A 17,334-nucleotide genomic window follows, 5' to 3' on the forward strand; every position below is an offset into this window, starting at 1 on the left:
TACATATCAACCTGTACAAGTCATTTGGTATTCTTTAAATAGAAGGTCAAACGTGATAACGCCATGCCTCGTCCAGGCATACAATTAGCTCTGGGTAATGTAGCATAGAAGTATTTTCCCCATACACTGAAAAACAATCATGCCATTTTCCACGGATTTTGACTTTCACTAGTCCAAGAAGCAGAGAATTGAAGCAAAGATACTGTTAAGACACAATTTTCACTTCAATTTGAGTTTTTCATACTAGGTTCTAGGAAACAAATTTTAATTTTTTCATCATTTGTTTTCAAAGTCCTTGATAATGAGTTAACGAAAACTTAAGTTTCCAAACTCAGACTTGACTTCAAATAGAAATTATGTCATGTTTGAGAATGATTGTTTCAATTCGACAGACTCCTCCAAAATTATTCAGAAAACATCCCTGAAACTGATTTATTACAGTTTAAGCCAACATTATAAAATTTTACCAGAAAATTGTGGACAAATTTGATCATGAATTGGCATAAATGACAAAAAATAATAAAAGAAGATTCTAACTTGACCTCATAGCACTACATATTTTTATACCCTCCACCATAGGATGGGGGTATATTAACTTTGTCATTCCGTTTGTAACACATCGAAATATTGCTCTTAGACCCCATAAAGTATATATATTCTGGGTCGTGGTGAAATTCTGACACGATCTGAGCATGTCCGTCCATCCGTCCGTTTGTTGAATTCACGCTAACTTCCGAACGAAACAAGCTATCGACTTGGAACTTACCACAAGTAGTTTTTATTGATGTAGGTCGGATGGTATTACAAATAAGCCATATAAGTCCACTTTTACGTATAGCCCCCATATAAACGGACCCCCAAATTTGGCTTGCAGACCCTCTAAGAAAAGCAAATTTCATCCGATCCGGCAGAAATTTGGTACATGGTGTTAGTATATGGTCTCTAACAACTATGAAAAAATTGGTCCACATCGGTCAATAATTATATATAGCCCCATATAAACCGATCCCCCAATTTGGCTTGCGGAGCCTCTAAGAGAAGCAAATTTCATCCGATCCGGCTGAAATTTGGTACATGGTGTTAGTATATGGTCTCTAATGACCATGCAAAAATTGGTCCACATCGGTCCATAATTATATATAGCCCCCATATAAACCGATCACCAGATTTGACTTCCGGAGCCTCTTGGAGGACCAAAATTCATCTGATTCAGTTGATATTTGGTAGGTGGTGTCAATATATATCCTCAAACACCCATGCAAAAATTGGTCGAAATCGGCCCATAATTATGTATAAACCACCCTCCCTCCTCCCAGAAAACGATCCCCAGATTTGACCTCTGGTGCCTTTTGGAGAAGCAAAATTCATCCGATCTGGTTGAAATTTGGTAAGTGGTGGTAGTAGCCATGCCAAAAGTGGTCCATGTCAGTCCATAATCATGTATAGCCCCCAAATAAACCGATCCCGAGATTTGGTTTTGCAGCATCTTGGAGAAGCAAATTGCATCCGAGTCAGTTGAAATTTGGTACATTGTGCTAGAATATGGCCGTTAAAAACCATGCCTAACTAGGTCCATATTGGTCTACAGTTATATATAGCCCTCAGATAAACCGATCCCCAATCACACAAATATTAGTTAATTTATTCTTGATATTTCTTTCAAGAATTTTCTAAAAACACACACATACACATATGTACAATGTTTTTATTTAAGATACATGATTGATATAAAAACCACGTGTTGTCTAATTACAAGAATCCCTTAATCTACGCAATGTTTGCTTGAAACCATAGGGTTGCTTAGCATTTGCTTTCTGTTTGTTTGTTTCACATGCAAAGTTATCATTTATAAATGGTGAACTTATTTGTAAATATTGGATGTTACCTTCTAGGGTAAAGAAGCCAACATACGAATGCCTTCATACGGCAGGATTTACCACCTATATTTGTAACATAGGAAATAAAATACCAATGAGATACAAAACTTGTAATTTTCGTTAAAATTATACTCGTACAGACAAACATTGGATGTTATAGCAATAATGTAAGCTAACACCTTAATACTAAAAAAAAAATAAAAGAAAAAAAAAAACAACATCACAACACACTCTGTTACAGGTTAACCTACACTCAGGCATGAACAACATTTTAATGGTGAACTGTGACACTATCCCATACACATATGAACACACACGCACATACATTCATTGTCATTCTTATGAAGATACTATACTTTACTCTTCACTTTGTGTACACATGTTGTCATACTCTCTCCATCCCCTGTATTATTAAATGCTTAAATTACATTGAGAAAAACTCATACACCAAGCAGAGTGCTCATACCATTAGAATGTTGCCGATGTAGCATTTAGGAGTGTAAAAAATGATTTTGGTTAACAATCACGTAACACGTGATACAAAAACTAATTGCTAAAAAGCAAAAGATAAATGGATCATTTATATGGGCCATTTCTATTATGATTTGAATTTCCTTCAAATATTAATTAAAATTGAAAAAAATTAAATGTTTCTAATAATTTACATAATTCACATTTTTGTTATTATAAAGCTTCTCAAAGCGGTTCCACCGGAATATGAAATGCCGTTCAGGCTCGTCTTTAGAAAGTACGTCTTGAATATGCTATGGAGCCGTACACTGTGATAAGAGAGAACTTAATCACTGTTTTATCACAATAAGCCGAATAGTCAATGTGTACCTGATATAAAAGGCTGTGAACTTGAAATAAAAAGCTGTGTAATAGAATTATCGTATCGCTTCTACCGATAGGCACCTATCTATTCCGTCTATTCATTTTCGAGGTGTTTTATAATTTCCTCATTTCTAAAGTTCAGAAAAATTTCCCACACGGAATGACTATTTGTGGTAACTTTGAAAAAAAGATTTTAATCTTGTTGTGTAGGTGCTCAATAAATGAAATGTAATGAAAAAATGAAATGAATCGCTATTAACAACTAAAAGGACTTGAAAGGGCACAGGATTGTGGTGTAGGTCAAAAATAAATTTCATTGACCATGCTAATCCAAAACATTTGTACTATTGGGCGTATGTGTAGTGTTGGAAAAGGAAAGTACATTCGTAATACGCACCCATGATCTCCTATAATTCTAATATTTTTAATGCCAGTTACAATAGAACGGTGGTAGGATAATTATACCCTAAAGCACATAGTGGTCAGGGTATACAAAGTTTGATCTGCCAAAAAATGTGCCTACCAGAAATATTGATTTTAGACCCCATAAAATATATATCGATCGGCTCAGAATCACCACCTGAGTCGATCTAGCGCTTGGTGTCCGTCCGTCTGTCCATATATTTGTTGTTCACAGGATTACGGTCGCAATTATTAATTTTTTTTTGATGAAATTTGGTACAGGTAGTTTTTTGGGCACAAGGACGAACGCTATTGCATTTGTAAGAAACCGGATCAAATTTAGATATAGCTCCCATATATATGTATCGCCCGATTCCGACAAATGGGGTTACGTTGCGCTGCTTTACAAACGGATCGTCACCAAATTTGGCAAAAAAATAAACTTTTTTATCACCCTTCAAGTGTGCAAAATTTCATCCAAATCGTTTCAGATTTAGATATAGCCCTCTCATATATATGTATCGCCCGATTTTCCCAAATTTGGCCACAAAACCCTTATTTATCAACCGATTTTACCTAAATGTAATCTTCTATAGCATTAACTATATGTGCAAAAAATCATCGAAATCGGTTCAGATTTAGCTATAGCTCCCATATATATGTACCGCCCGATTTTTCTAAATTTGGCTATAAAACCCTTTTTTATCAACCGATAGTACTCAAAGTTGGCCAAATGTAATCTTCTATAGCACTAACTGTATGTGCAAAATTTCATCGAAATCGGTTAAGATTGAGATATAGCTCCCATATATATGTATAGCCCGATTTTCCTAAATTGGCCATAGAACCCTTATTTATTAACCGATCTTACTCAAAGTTGGCTAGATCCAGTCCTCTTTAGTACTAAGGGTATGTGCAAAATTTCATCGAAATCGATACAGATGTAGATATAGCTTCCATATATGCATCGCCCGATTTTGAAAAATTTGCTCCTAATAAACTTATGTTTGACCATAGAGGCCTCATTTCTTAACTGATCTTACTCAAATTTTGCACAAGATAACCATTTGTGGTATTAATCAAACCCGCAAAATATTTTGCAAATTGGTTCAGATTTACATATAGCTTCCATATATATGCATCGCTCGATTGGCTCTAAAGGAGGAAATTAGACGACAAGGCTTGATCTTTAATAATGTGTGGTAGTTACCACACGTGCCAAAAAAAAAACAAAAAAAAAAAAAATGTCAAAACTTTATTTCTGTAGAAAATTTTGTCAAAATTGTATTTCTATAGAATTTTTTTTCTCAAAATATTATTTCTATAAAAAATTTTCTCAAAATGCTATTTCTATGGAATTTTTTCTCAAAATTTTATTTCTATAGAATATATTATCAAAATTTTATTTCTATAGAACAATTTCTCAAAAAAAAAAATGTTTATAGAAACTTTTTCCAAAATTTAATTTCTATAGAGATTTAACAAAAAAAAATTACTATTTTTGGCAGAATTCTACCAACTGTGGCAACCGTGGTGGTAATACAAATTTATTTTCTCGGTTATATACGTTGCATTTTCATGTTATGTAACGCCAAGAGGGAACAGTCTGAAACCCATGGGTTAGTATGTCGATCGTCTTAGAATTAAATTCTGAGACTATTTAGCGATGTTCGTGTGTCTGTCTGCATATGTAATTTTGTGTGCAAAGTACAGTTCGAAATTCAAGTCCATTCGTCCTCAAATTTAGTACGGGGCCTTTCTTCGGTCCAAAGACAATCGCTATTGATTTGGAAAAAAACAGTTCGGATTTAGATATAGCTGCAATATATTTATCATCGATTTGATCATAATTGACATGTTTATGAATAGATCTTCTTCAAATTACGCATATCTAAATGTTTTGCAAGTCCCGTAAAACTTAGCTACCATATATATATATATATATATATATATCTCGCATTGACCTCTAGGACGCCCAGAATTTGTTTCAAATTTTGCAAAAGTAGTACATCTAATATTATCACGTATGCCAAATTTGTTTGAGATTTAAATATGACTCCCACATATATCTTTCGCCCGATTTACACTCGTATAACCACAGTAGCCAAAGCTATACTCCAATTCACGTGAAATTTTGCAAAGATAGTAGAATTAACATTCTAACTATGCATGCCAAATTTGGTCAAATTTAGTTTAGATTTAGATATAGCTCCCATACATATCGTTTGTCCGATATACACTCATATTGTCCCAGAGGCCAGAATTTCACTTTAATTTTCTTCAAATTTTGCACTTAGAGTACAGCTGATGGTATCGTCAAGAATGGAACATATGGTTGAAATCGGTTCTGATTTAGATATAGCTCCCATATATATCCTAAGCTTCATATGACCACCGGAGGCCAAAGTTTTATTCCGATTTACAAGAAATTGTGCACTGAGAGTAGAATTGATATGTGTCAAATTAGGTTAAAATCTGTTTATATGTACACACAAAAAATAAAATATGAATTTGTACATAAATTTGTACATTTTTATAAATTTATGAGCTTTTCCATAAAAAATATATACACTTACATAATATATTGTTTTCGTAAATACTTGTTGTGAAATTATGAATTTTTTTAATGATATATATGGACGGTTTCATAAAATCAATGAAACTTTACTTAATATATAAAAAAATACTGGTTGTCTCTTAGCGTGAGAGAACCACAACATAGAGTTACTCTCAATACAAGCATATAATGAGACATAACGTTTTGAAGGCAACACGTGTGTTTAAGTTTTTCAGTACAGTTATAGTCGCCGTCGCGGTTCGAAGAATTTTTTATTGCTGTAAAAAATTTACAAAAAACAATATTAAATGGAAGCGTTGGTGCTCATAAGTAATATAAAATATCATAAAACTATGTTCTTTACTGGTTGGACTATAATGCGGTTTTTAGTAAATGGGTTCATACATTTTGACCAATTATGCAGGTATTAAGAATCAGGGGAAAAATCTGAAGGAAAAGTTACATATATTGCATGACGTTTTTAATATATATTATGGAAAAGTACATATTTTTCAATGGCGAAAAATATGTATCCTTCATTTATAATATTAAAAACTCCATTCATATTATGTATACATTCGTAGCCAATGAAAACCTGTATTTTTTATTTTATGAATTGTTTTCATATAATTTATGAATCCCGTGTTTGGAACATTTTTGTGAACACTATTCATAAAATAAATGTATTATTTTTTGGTGTGTAGATATATCTCATGGGATTTTACCCCAATTGACTTGATATTTTACACAGAACATTATATGTAAGTATCCCGAATTTGACCCAATTCGATTTTGATTAGTTGAAGTTCATATCATTTACTATTTACTCGTATACAATGGAAAGGTTCATATATCGACTTGATTTTTTATCCAAGTCAAAAAATTGTATTACTCAAAACTCTGTAAAAAATGTAGGTGAATATTGAGATTTTGAAACACATTAAAGTTTTTGTTAAAAAAGAGTAATACATTTGTTTTCTACAATCACAAAATGACATTTTTTTAATTATATTCCCACATAGAAAATATGAAATATATTTTGTCTCCCGATGTTCTAACAACACAGTTTACTGGGACTACTGAAATAACCATAGAAGATGTGTTTGCTTAACACGTTGCTCTACGAAAGTGTTCATAACCAAAGAATATCTATTTCATAACGAAAGTATCTGTGTGAGGTCCCGGTCGATATGCACGTTTTAAAATAAAATAAGAGGTTTACCTATGCTATTAAAATTTAATTAAAATGTTCCGAGTACGTGTCTATTTTGTCGTTACTGGATTTCATTGATGAGGAAATCTCTGTGGTGAGGCCAAAGCAAACAATCCAAGAATGCTGATTTAATTAAACGTTGTCTAAAAAATCATTATAGAATTCAGTTGTGTGGGCAAATTTTTTTGATTTTTTTTTATGGCACGAGTAGTGGTAGGAAATATCAACTGTTTTTTTTTTCGGACAAATCAATAATATTTTGTCAAAGAAAAATATTTTTGTTAAAATTATCAAAAAAATAATAATAATAAGTCGTACATACTCGTATTTGAAAGGTCGGAAAGCACGGTAGCCACAGTTAGTAGAATTCTACCAAAAATGATCAATTTTTTACTCTTTGGTAAATTATTAGAAATTAGTAGAAATAATTCTCTCCAACCAAGAGGTATTTCACAATTTGTTTTGTAATTTTTTAACAAATTAAAAAAAAAAAAAAAAAAACAAGTATATAGGGCCGTAAGTTCGGCCAGGCCGAATCTTAAATACCCATCACCACGAATCAAATATTAGGGTTTCCGTTGAAATTTCAGGGGGGTTTGAGGACAAATCAAGCAGAGCAGTTTAACCAATACTCTTCCCGGAGATAAATTTAAAGATTTTACCTATGAGGACTATATCAGATTCTGGATTTCTAAGAACCATTTTTGTTTTATCATTAACATCTCTTGTAAGTGTGCAAGAAAATTATAAAATAACGTCTTGATTTGAAATCTTAAATCTGTAGATTTTCACCCGCGAAGTAAAATCTGGAAATTTTCTACTGAGTTTCAAGCAATATTCATGATCGGTGCGCCTTCTATATCCTCAAGAAGTGAAATTTCAAAGGCAAATCGGATAAAAAATACGGTTTCTAGAAACCCAAGGAGTTAATCGGGAAATCGTTCTTATGGGGGCTATACTAAAACACTGACCGATACTCACCATTTTCGGCGTATCTCTTTATGATCCAAAAATAATTCTAGATTTCGAGTTTCATACAAATTGGATAAAAACTACGGTTTTTATAATCCCAGGAAATAAAATCCGGAGATCGGTCATTATTGGGGATATACCAAAACATGAACCAATACACGCCCTTTTCGGCACACCTCTTTATTGTCATAAAATACTTCTAGATTTCCAATTTCAGGCAAATTGGATAAAAACTACAGTTTCTATAAGTCAAAGAAGTAAAATCGGGAGATTGGTCTATATGGGGGATATACCAAAACATGGACCGATACTCACAATTTTCGGCACGCCTATTTATGCTCCTAAAATGCATCTAGATTTCCAATTTCAAGCAAATTGGATAAAAACTAGGTTTTCTATAAACCCAAGACCCCAAATCGGGAGTTCGGTTTATATGGGGACCATACCAAAACATTGACCGATGCTCACCATTTTTGGCACACCTCTTTATAGTTCTAAAATACCTCTAGATTTCCAATTTCTGGTAAATTGAATAAAAACTGCGGATTGTAGAAGTCCAAGAAATAAAATCGGGAGATCGGTCTATATGGGGGCTATACCAAAACATGGACCGATACTCACCATTTTGGCACACCTCTTTATAGTCATAAAATACCTCTAGATTTCAATTTCAAATTGGATAAAAACTACGATTTCTATATAAACCGACTTCCCAAATCGGGAAGTCGGTATAGTCGGAAATCGATATTTCGATGTGTTACAAACGGAATGACAAACTTATTATACCCCCGTCACCATTCTATGGTGGTGGGTATAATTATGAGAAACATTTAAATCTGAACTAATTTTGAGGCATCTTCACAAAAGCGTATTTATGATTTATCGGTCGATAGATTTGTATTAGAGTAATAGGAAAATTTGAGCCATTTTTACAAGTTTTCGACTTTGCAGTGGCGATTTTATAAGGAAAATGTGGGTATTTTGGACTACATCGGAAAAACATATTTATGGAAGCTATATCGAAATCTGAACCGATTTCAATCAAATTTCGTACAATTAACGATACTGTTAAACGTAATCCGTTTGCAAAATTTGAAGCAAATTTGGGGCAAAACTCTGGCCTTTGAGGCCACATAATTTCAAATCGGACGAAAGATATATATGGGAGCTATATCTAAATCAGAACTAATTTTAACCAAATTTGGCACAATTAACGATACTATTAAACGATAGAATTAAGAATTTAATTTTTAGACGATCGGTGTACTAAACGATGGGTCTCAGACTTTTCCTTCTTGGCGTTACATACAAATGTACAAACTTATTATACTCTGTACCACAGTAGTGGTGAAGGGTATAAAATTGTTGGAATACCTCTTAGTTGGAGTGGAATATTTCTAATAATTAACCTAAACGTAAAAAATTTATCTTTTTGGTAGAATTCTACTAACTATGGCTACCGTGCTTTCTGACCCTTCAAATATATACGACTTATTATTTTTTTATACCCACCACCATAGAATGGTTAGGGGGGTATAATAAGTTTGTCATTACGTTTGTAACACATCGAAATATCGATTTCCGACTATATAAAGTATATATATTCTTGATCAGGGAGAAATTCTAAGACGATATAACCATGTCCGTATGTCCGTCTGTCTGTCTGGCTGTCTGTTGTAATCACTTTTTTTTTTAAATAGAATGTAGAGGATTTTCGATAAATGGGAACTAGAATTTTATGGTTTTTCCACAGACTTCTGTTAGACTTTTTTAAGTAAAAAACTTAAATGTACATGAAGTTTACAGGCAACGTAAATGTTTGGGAAAGGCATGTTCTCCATGTACAATACTTTAACAAATGTTAATATGGTCAATTTTTAAGTACTTTTACTTTTACCGATTTATACTTCTGCTCAACATATTACGGTATGTTGAGCAGAAGTATACCACGCCTTGACAAATCACGCTTGACACTCACAGGAAATCTAGAAGATTGTCCAACGATTTGAATACAGAACAATTAAAAAACAAAAAAATTTTGAAAGGGAACACCCCTACCCGACGTTTGTTAAGTCGGCCTGTTTTACACCTGCATAACTGCCCTATTTCTGTATATACACGAAAAAACAAGTACTGCGATTTTTTTGAAATGTACGGGGCTCGTGTGGAAACCATGGAGTGATTAATCAGTACTTCAGTTTTTGTGCCAGACTTCCTCTGACCCTACTCTTTAAAAGAGTTCAAATCTTTTCGAATTTGTTTTCAGATCGAATGATATGGTTGACTAAGTTAACGAAAATATGCTTCGGGAGGCGCAGTGAAGCGGGCCGGGTTACGCTAGTTGTTTATTGAACTGAAGTTTTATACAAATTTTCTATAGAACTACAACTTTGACGAAATTTTCTAAAGAAATGAAATATTGACAAAAATTTCCTATAGAATAAAATTTTTACAAAATTTTCTATAGAAATAAAATTTTGACACAAAGTTTTGACAAAATTTCCTACAGAAGTAAAAATTTGAGAAAATTATATAGAAATAGAATTTTGTAAAAATTTTCTATAGAAATAAAATCTTGTCAAAAATTTCTGCAGAAATAACATTTTCACAAATTTTTCTATAGAAATAAAATTTTGCAAAATTAGATATTTATGGGTTTTCACATTTTAGTAGACTATTTTTTAGCTCGAGATTACTTTTGGCAATCGTGTCAAGGGATAAACCATTAGGAAGTAACAGACCAAAGACGCATGGATCTATTTGATATATCGTGCCTATTCTGCTAGCACCAACAATAGAAATATACATCCTGAGTGATTTTCACTGTAAAGACCAGAAATCCCCATAAACATTAGGAATCTGTAGTTCCTAGTTTGTCACCTGATGATTACAGGCTCACCCAACTAACTGCTGTACAAAAACAAAACTATTCTATTCAATCAATATTCTTAAAATCCCACAATAAAACCGCTTAAGTTAACACTAAAGCATCCCCAAGCTTTTAATGCCCGCTGAAATGAAGATTGCAGCACGAATAAATCTCCAAACAGATTTGCATGGATAGACCGGCAATCAAAGGCAGAATCGAAGAGACATCATCATCAGCATCAATTCATAAAAATGCGAAGGGATTTGACAAAATGATAGCATCGTGCTTGTGAAAAGGTCCAAATCTTGCAAGTTATAATATTTTTGTTGATAACATACACCGAAAAAAAAGTAAACTGTTTTATAGGAAGAATGAACTACCTCGCACGAAAATTGAACTAAATTTTCCTTCACATTTTGAGATTTCCACAAAGTGTTGTTAAAACCAGGAAAATTTAATGCCTTGTTGTACATTTTTAACTGCAGTTCACGAAATTACACCCTATTATAGAAGAAAATATTAACTAAAAGTAAAGAAGAGAATCATTGGCGCCAAATCATGACCATTTTAACCATACAGTAGTTCATTCTTACTATTTTTGGGAATCGTATGAAAATCTTCTTTTGCTTTAGTTCATATTGAACTTATGTGTACGGTCATTGAACTTTATATCCACATTTAGTTCATAAAATTTTTGAGGCATACTTAAAAAAAGTAAAGTTTCATTAAGTTGTGGAAAAAAAATAAAATTTAACTTCTAGCAAATAATTATTTTCCAATAAAAATATGTTAAATTTAGCGTTAGTTTAACTATGGAATTTTTTCTGTGTACAACATTATTTGGATCCAAAGATTTTCATATTTTCTTTGGAGGTTTGATATTTATTTCGTGGCAAAAATACAGCCTCTTTAACAAAAATAGTTTCAGGAGTCTATCTAGATTTAAATCTAGGCTAAAAGTACATTGATCTTTTGAATTTAGAAATAAAGTTATTCATACTGGAATTCAACGGTAATAGTGCGATTGTTCTTTATTTGATTGGAAAACCAAAACGAACTATCTTTGGGATCGAAATCTACTTCACAGTAGTAAAGCTGAACATATCGCTAGAAAGATTGCAACACATATTGAAAAATAACTATGGACTAATGCCACTGATCTTCCAAAGAGCGCAAGGGCTCACCGATGCACAAGAACAGTTCGACTGAAAAGAGCCAAGAAGTTGCTTCGCTTCCACGAGAATGGCCAGGCAAAGAATTTTGGTCTATGAATGTTCCTCACTAAATATTATCGGGAAAATATCCTAAAGACAATATTGAGAACTGGGCAGACAAACCTTTCAGCCACTATGCCTCAATTTTACCTATAGAAAAAAAATCACTTTAGTTTAAAATATTTCCCATATTTTTTACTCACCATCACAGAATTGTGATGGGGGTATAATAAGTTTATAATTCTATTTGTAACACATTCCGATAACCATGTCCGTCTGTCTGTCTGTTTTAATGACGCTACGCTATGCTTCAATAATGGCGCTATCGTCCTGAAATTTCGTTTTTTGTCTCCAATGTGGCCAAGTACAAAAATGGGCTATATTGGCCCATATTTCGATATAGTCCCCATACTAATTTGTGGCCTTGAGCGGTTAAATATCCGAATTATTATCCGATTTGCCTGAAATCGAAAATCAAGAGGTATTTTGGGTTCATTAACAAGTGCTCAGGAGATGGTGTGTATTGGTGTTTCGGTAGGCAAGGCAATTTTTATCCGATTTGCATGAAATTAGAAGTGTGGATGTATTTTAGGTCCACACAAATGATAAGTGTGACGATCCATCTTTTGATATTTCCCTCATATAGACCGATCCCCATCTTTGATCTCTTGAGCCTCTAAATTTTTTCTGATTTTTTATCCAAATATAAGTAAGCCAAATACGATACGCCCACACATTTCCACATTTTGATATACCACCATATAGACCCACCTCCCGATATGACTTATTTGGTTTCTAGACACCACAATTCTTATCCGATTTGTCTGAAATTCATACTTTAGACATATTTTAAGTCGGTAAATACCCAGAAAAAAAAGTGTCGCCAAAAAAGTAATGAAAATCTTCTTTTTGGATCCGGAAGTGGTGCAAATTTGGCGCAGAAGCGATGAATTTAAGATGGGCTTGTCATAGGACGAAAGTCCTCCATTCCAACAGCCGTTGCACTGAATTTGCATCATTTCTTTAGGTGTGATCCGAATTCAATGTTTTGGATGTAAATTAAAAAAAATCTGTGATATTTTGTCAAATAAATAATTTTTATATTTTTTTATTTTTTTTAATGGATTCTAACGCTTGTCGCAAACGTTTGACCTCAAATATTTTCAAAAATTCACAATTTTTTCAGATGGGATTTAGCATGTTTTTCGACAACATTTTAATGATTTGTACCATTTTATGGATTCTTACTCTGTTTGTAACTTATTTGAAACAAAAAAAGTTAAAATTACCCATTAAAAGTATGAAAAAACCAAGTTATAAAAAATTGAATCAACAGAACTTCCTGGGTAGTTAAAATAAAGAACATCATTGGGAGTGCATCTTCTGGAAGTGCTGTTAAAGTTGTGCCTGTGGAAGAACTTCCAAATTTTTTGCTGGGTAGTTGTAGCGAATATGTGTGTGTGGGTCGGTCCATGTTTTGGTATAGGTTAGGGTAGGTATAGCGGAAGACCGATATTACAGGTTCACCTAGATTATTCAGTTCATTTCGATACAACAGTGGTGAACTTCTCTTTTATCGCTGAGTGCTGCCCTATTCTATGTTAAGCTCAATGACAAAGGACCTACTTTTTATAGCCGAGTCCGAACGTCGTTCCACATTTTCAGTGAAACCACTTAGAGAAGCTTTGAAATCCTCAGAAATATCACCAGCATTACTGGGGTGGGATAATCCACCGCTGAAAAACTTTTTGGTGTTTGGTCGAAACTGCCTTCGAATCCACGACAGGCATACTAACCATTGCACCACGGTGGCTCCCGGTGGTATAGCCTCTATGTGTTTGGTCTCACGATTTCCATGTTTCCATGGTATATACTTGCTTTGCCCGATCTTTTTTCCGTTTTTTGTTGTTTTACAAATAGTTGGCTCCGTCCGAAAGCATTAGGTTTACATTTTTTGTATATGTTCAGATTTAAATAGATGTATGTATATCGCTATATATAAGTCTTTATATATAGCACCCCACAAATTTGAAAGATTTTGAATTGTACGAAAATTTTTGATCTACAAAGTGGCGACAGGTCGGCTCGCCCGAATTTAGACTTTCCTAACTCGTTTCTCTGTACATGTCTTTTAATTTACAGATGAAAAGGCTAAAATACTTGTTACTGAAAAAGAATAAATTTTTGATAGAAATTTTGGGCAAATGTTATTTCTTAGACAGTAGCCATATCTTCCATCCTACATATATCACTTTATTTTTTCAATATCAATTCCAAAAAGTCCCAAATTCAATATCAATTCCATGGCCTAATACTATAGATACTCACGATTGCACAAAGCACAACTACAGCTGTTCGCTTAGGTAATGAATAATAAATGAACTGTGAAACACACACAAATAGTGAAATTGCAACAAATTTACATAAAAATGTTCATGTGTACGATAATACTGAGAAATACTACTAACTACGCTCTTTCTCAACTTACACACTGAACCAGTGCAATATTGTAGGGCCATACGAGTCTTGACTAGCAAATGCGGGTGTGTGCGAGTATGTACATCTGCCTCCTCTCTAAAACGATGATGTGAATACCCATAATCCTCAGCATGGATATACGAGAGGTACCTGAACAATTTGAATGTACCATTGTTAAGTTGCATGAATATGACTGAGTTGTGGTGGCATTGTTAATGATGTTGTTTGTTATTGCCCCTTGAGTCGTTGTCGAAACAACGAATGAAACGAAAAAAGAGAGATGGAGATATAGAGTTCGCCTACAGATCTATGACAAAGATAATCACAATGACTATAGCGATGATAATGATGCTGTTTCTTATTTTTTTAACAACTATGACTGTGAATCAAATGCCAGAAAACGAGATGCTAAGAAAAGAAACTGTCTAGAAGCAGACAAAAAAAACGAGTGAAACTCAATTATTGTAATGAGGCAAAGATGTTCATTGTTGAATGTAGGTAACCAATATAACCAGACAGTGGAAAAAATATATGAATAAGCCATTCCTCTTAGTGAGGTCATTGCAACGTTAATTATTTTTCACTACATTGTTGTGATTTGGTCAATGGGTAATGAGTTGCATTGTGGAGTAACATCTAAAGCGGAGTAGCATTTGAAGAAAAGTGAGTAAATGTGGTTATAGGGATGAAGAGTTGCTTTGTTATTTTTTGATCTTAATGAGTTGATAGGGAATTTGAATTAAGTGAGATTTATTTACACAAATAAATCATGTCCTTTTAAAATTTACTGCAAGATTGTCTATAGAACTTCAATTTCAACAACATTTTGTAAAGAAGTAAAATTTTGATAAAAAAAATCTTATAGAACTAAAATCTTGACAAAATTTCTTATCAAAATAACATTTCGACAAAATTTTGTATTGAAGAAATTTAGACAACATTTTCTATAGAAATAAAATGTTGACAACATTTTCTATTTCAACAGCGCTTTTATATGATCGACACTTTGATAGTTTTAATGTAAATCTTACTCTTTGAAATAAAATAAAAAAATTTTGACAAAATTTTCTATAGAATTAAAATTTTGACAAAATTCTCTATGGAATAAAAATTTTAACAAAGTTTTCTATTTTGACAAAATTTTCTATATAAATAAAATTTTGACAAAATTTTCTATATAAATAAAATTTTGACAAAATTTTCTATAGAAATAAAATTTTGACAAAATTTTCTATAGAAATAAAAATTTGGCAATATTTTCTATAGAAATAAAATCCTGACAAAAAATTCTATGCAATTAAAATTTTGGCAAAAATTTTCAATGTTGACAAAATTTTTCATAGAAATAAAATTTTGACAAAATTTTCTATAGAAATAAAATTTTGACACCATTTTCTATTGAAACAAAATTTTGTCAAAATTTTCTATAGAAATAAAATTTTGACAAAATTTCCTATAGAAATACAATTTTGACAAGTTTTCCTATAGAAATAAAGAAATACAACTTTGAAAAAATTTTCTATAGAAATAAAATTTTGACAAAGTTTTCTATAGAAATAAAATTTTGACAAAATTTTTTATTGAAATAAAATTTTGACACAATTTTCTATGAAATACAATTTTGACAAAATTTTCTATAGAAATACAAATTCGACAAAATTTTCTATAGAAACAAAATTTTAACAAAATTTTTTATTGAAATAACATTTTGACAAAACTTTCTGTAGAAATAAACTTTTGACAAAATTTCCTATAGAAATAAAATTTTGACAAAATTTCCAATAGAAATAAAATTTAGATATAATTTTCTATGCAAATAAAATTTTTACAAAATTTCATATAGAAATAAATTTTTGACAAAATTTTCTATAGAAATAAAATTTTTACAAAATTTTCTATTAAAATAAAATGTTGATAAAATTTTCTATAGAAATAAAATTTTGACAAAATGTTCTATAGAAATAAAATTTGACAGAATTTCCTATAGAAATAAAATTTTGACAACATTTCCTATATAAATAAAATTGAGATATAATTTTCTATAGAAATAGAATTTTGACAAAATTTTCTATAGAAATAAAATCTTGACAAAATTTTATTAGAAATAAAATTTTGACAGAATTTTCTATAGAAATAAAATTTTGACAACATTTTCTATAGAAATAAAATTTTGACAAAATTTTCTATTGAAATAAAATTTTGACAAAATTTTCTATTGAAGTAAAATTTTGACAAAATTTTCTATGAAATACAATTTTGACAAAATTTTCTATAGAAATACAAATTCGACAAAATTTTCTATAGAAACAAAATTTTAACAAAATTTTTTATTGAAATAACATTTTGACAAAATTTTCTGTAGAAATAAACTTTTGACAAAATTTCCTATAGAAATAAAATTTTGACAAAATTTCATATAGAAATAAAATTTTGACAACATTTTCTATAGAAATAAAATTTTGACAAAATTTTCTATAGAAATAAAATTTTGACAAAATTTGCTATAGAAATAAAATTTTTACAAAATTTTCTATAGAAATAAAATTTGACAAAAATTCCTATAGAAATAAAATTTTGACAAAATTTCCTATATAAATAAAATTGAGATATAATTTTCTATATAAATAAAATTGAGATATAATTTTCTATAGAAATAGAATTTTGACAAAATTTTCTATAGAAATAAAATTTTGACAAAATTTTATATAGAAATAAAATTTTGACAAAATTTTCTATAGAAATAAAATTTTGACAACATTTTCTATAGAAATAAAATTTTGACAAAATTTTCTATTGAAATAAAATTTTGACAACATTTTCTATAGAAATAAAATTTTGACAAAGTTTTCTATAGAAATAAAATTTTGACAAAATTTTCTATTGAAATAAAATTTTGACAAAATTTTCTATTGAAGAGA

The sequence above is a fragment of the Haematobia irritans genome, chromosome 2 (genome assembly GCF_050003625.1).
Source record: "Haematobia irritans isolate KBUSLIRL chromosome 2, ASM5000362v1, whole genome shotgun sequence".
Taxonomy (NCBI): Eukaryota; Metazoa; Arthropoda; class Insecta; order Diptera; family Muscidae; genus Haematobia; species Haematobia irritans.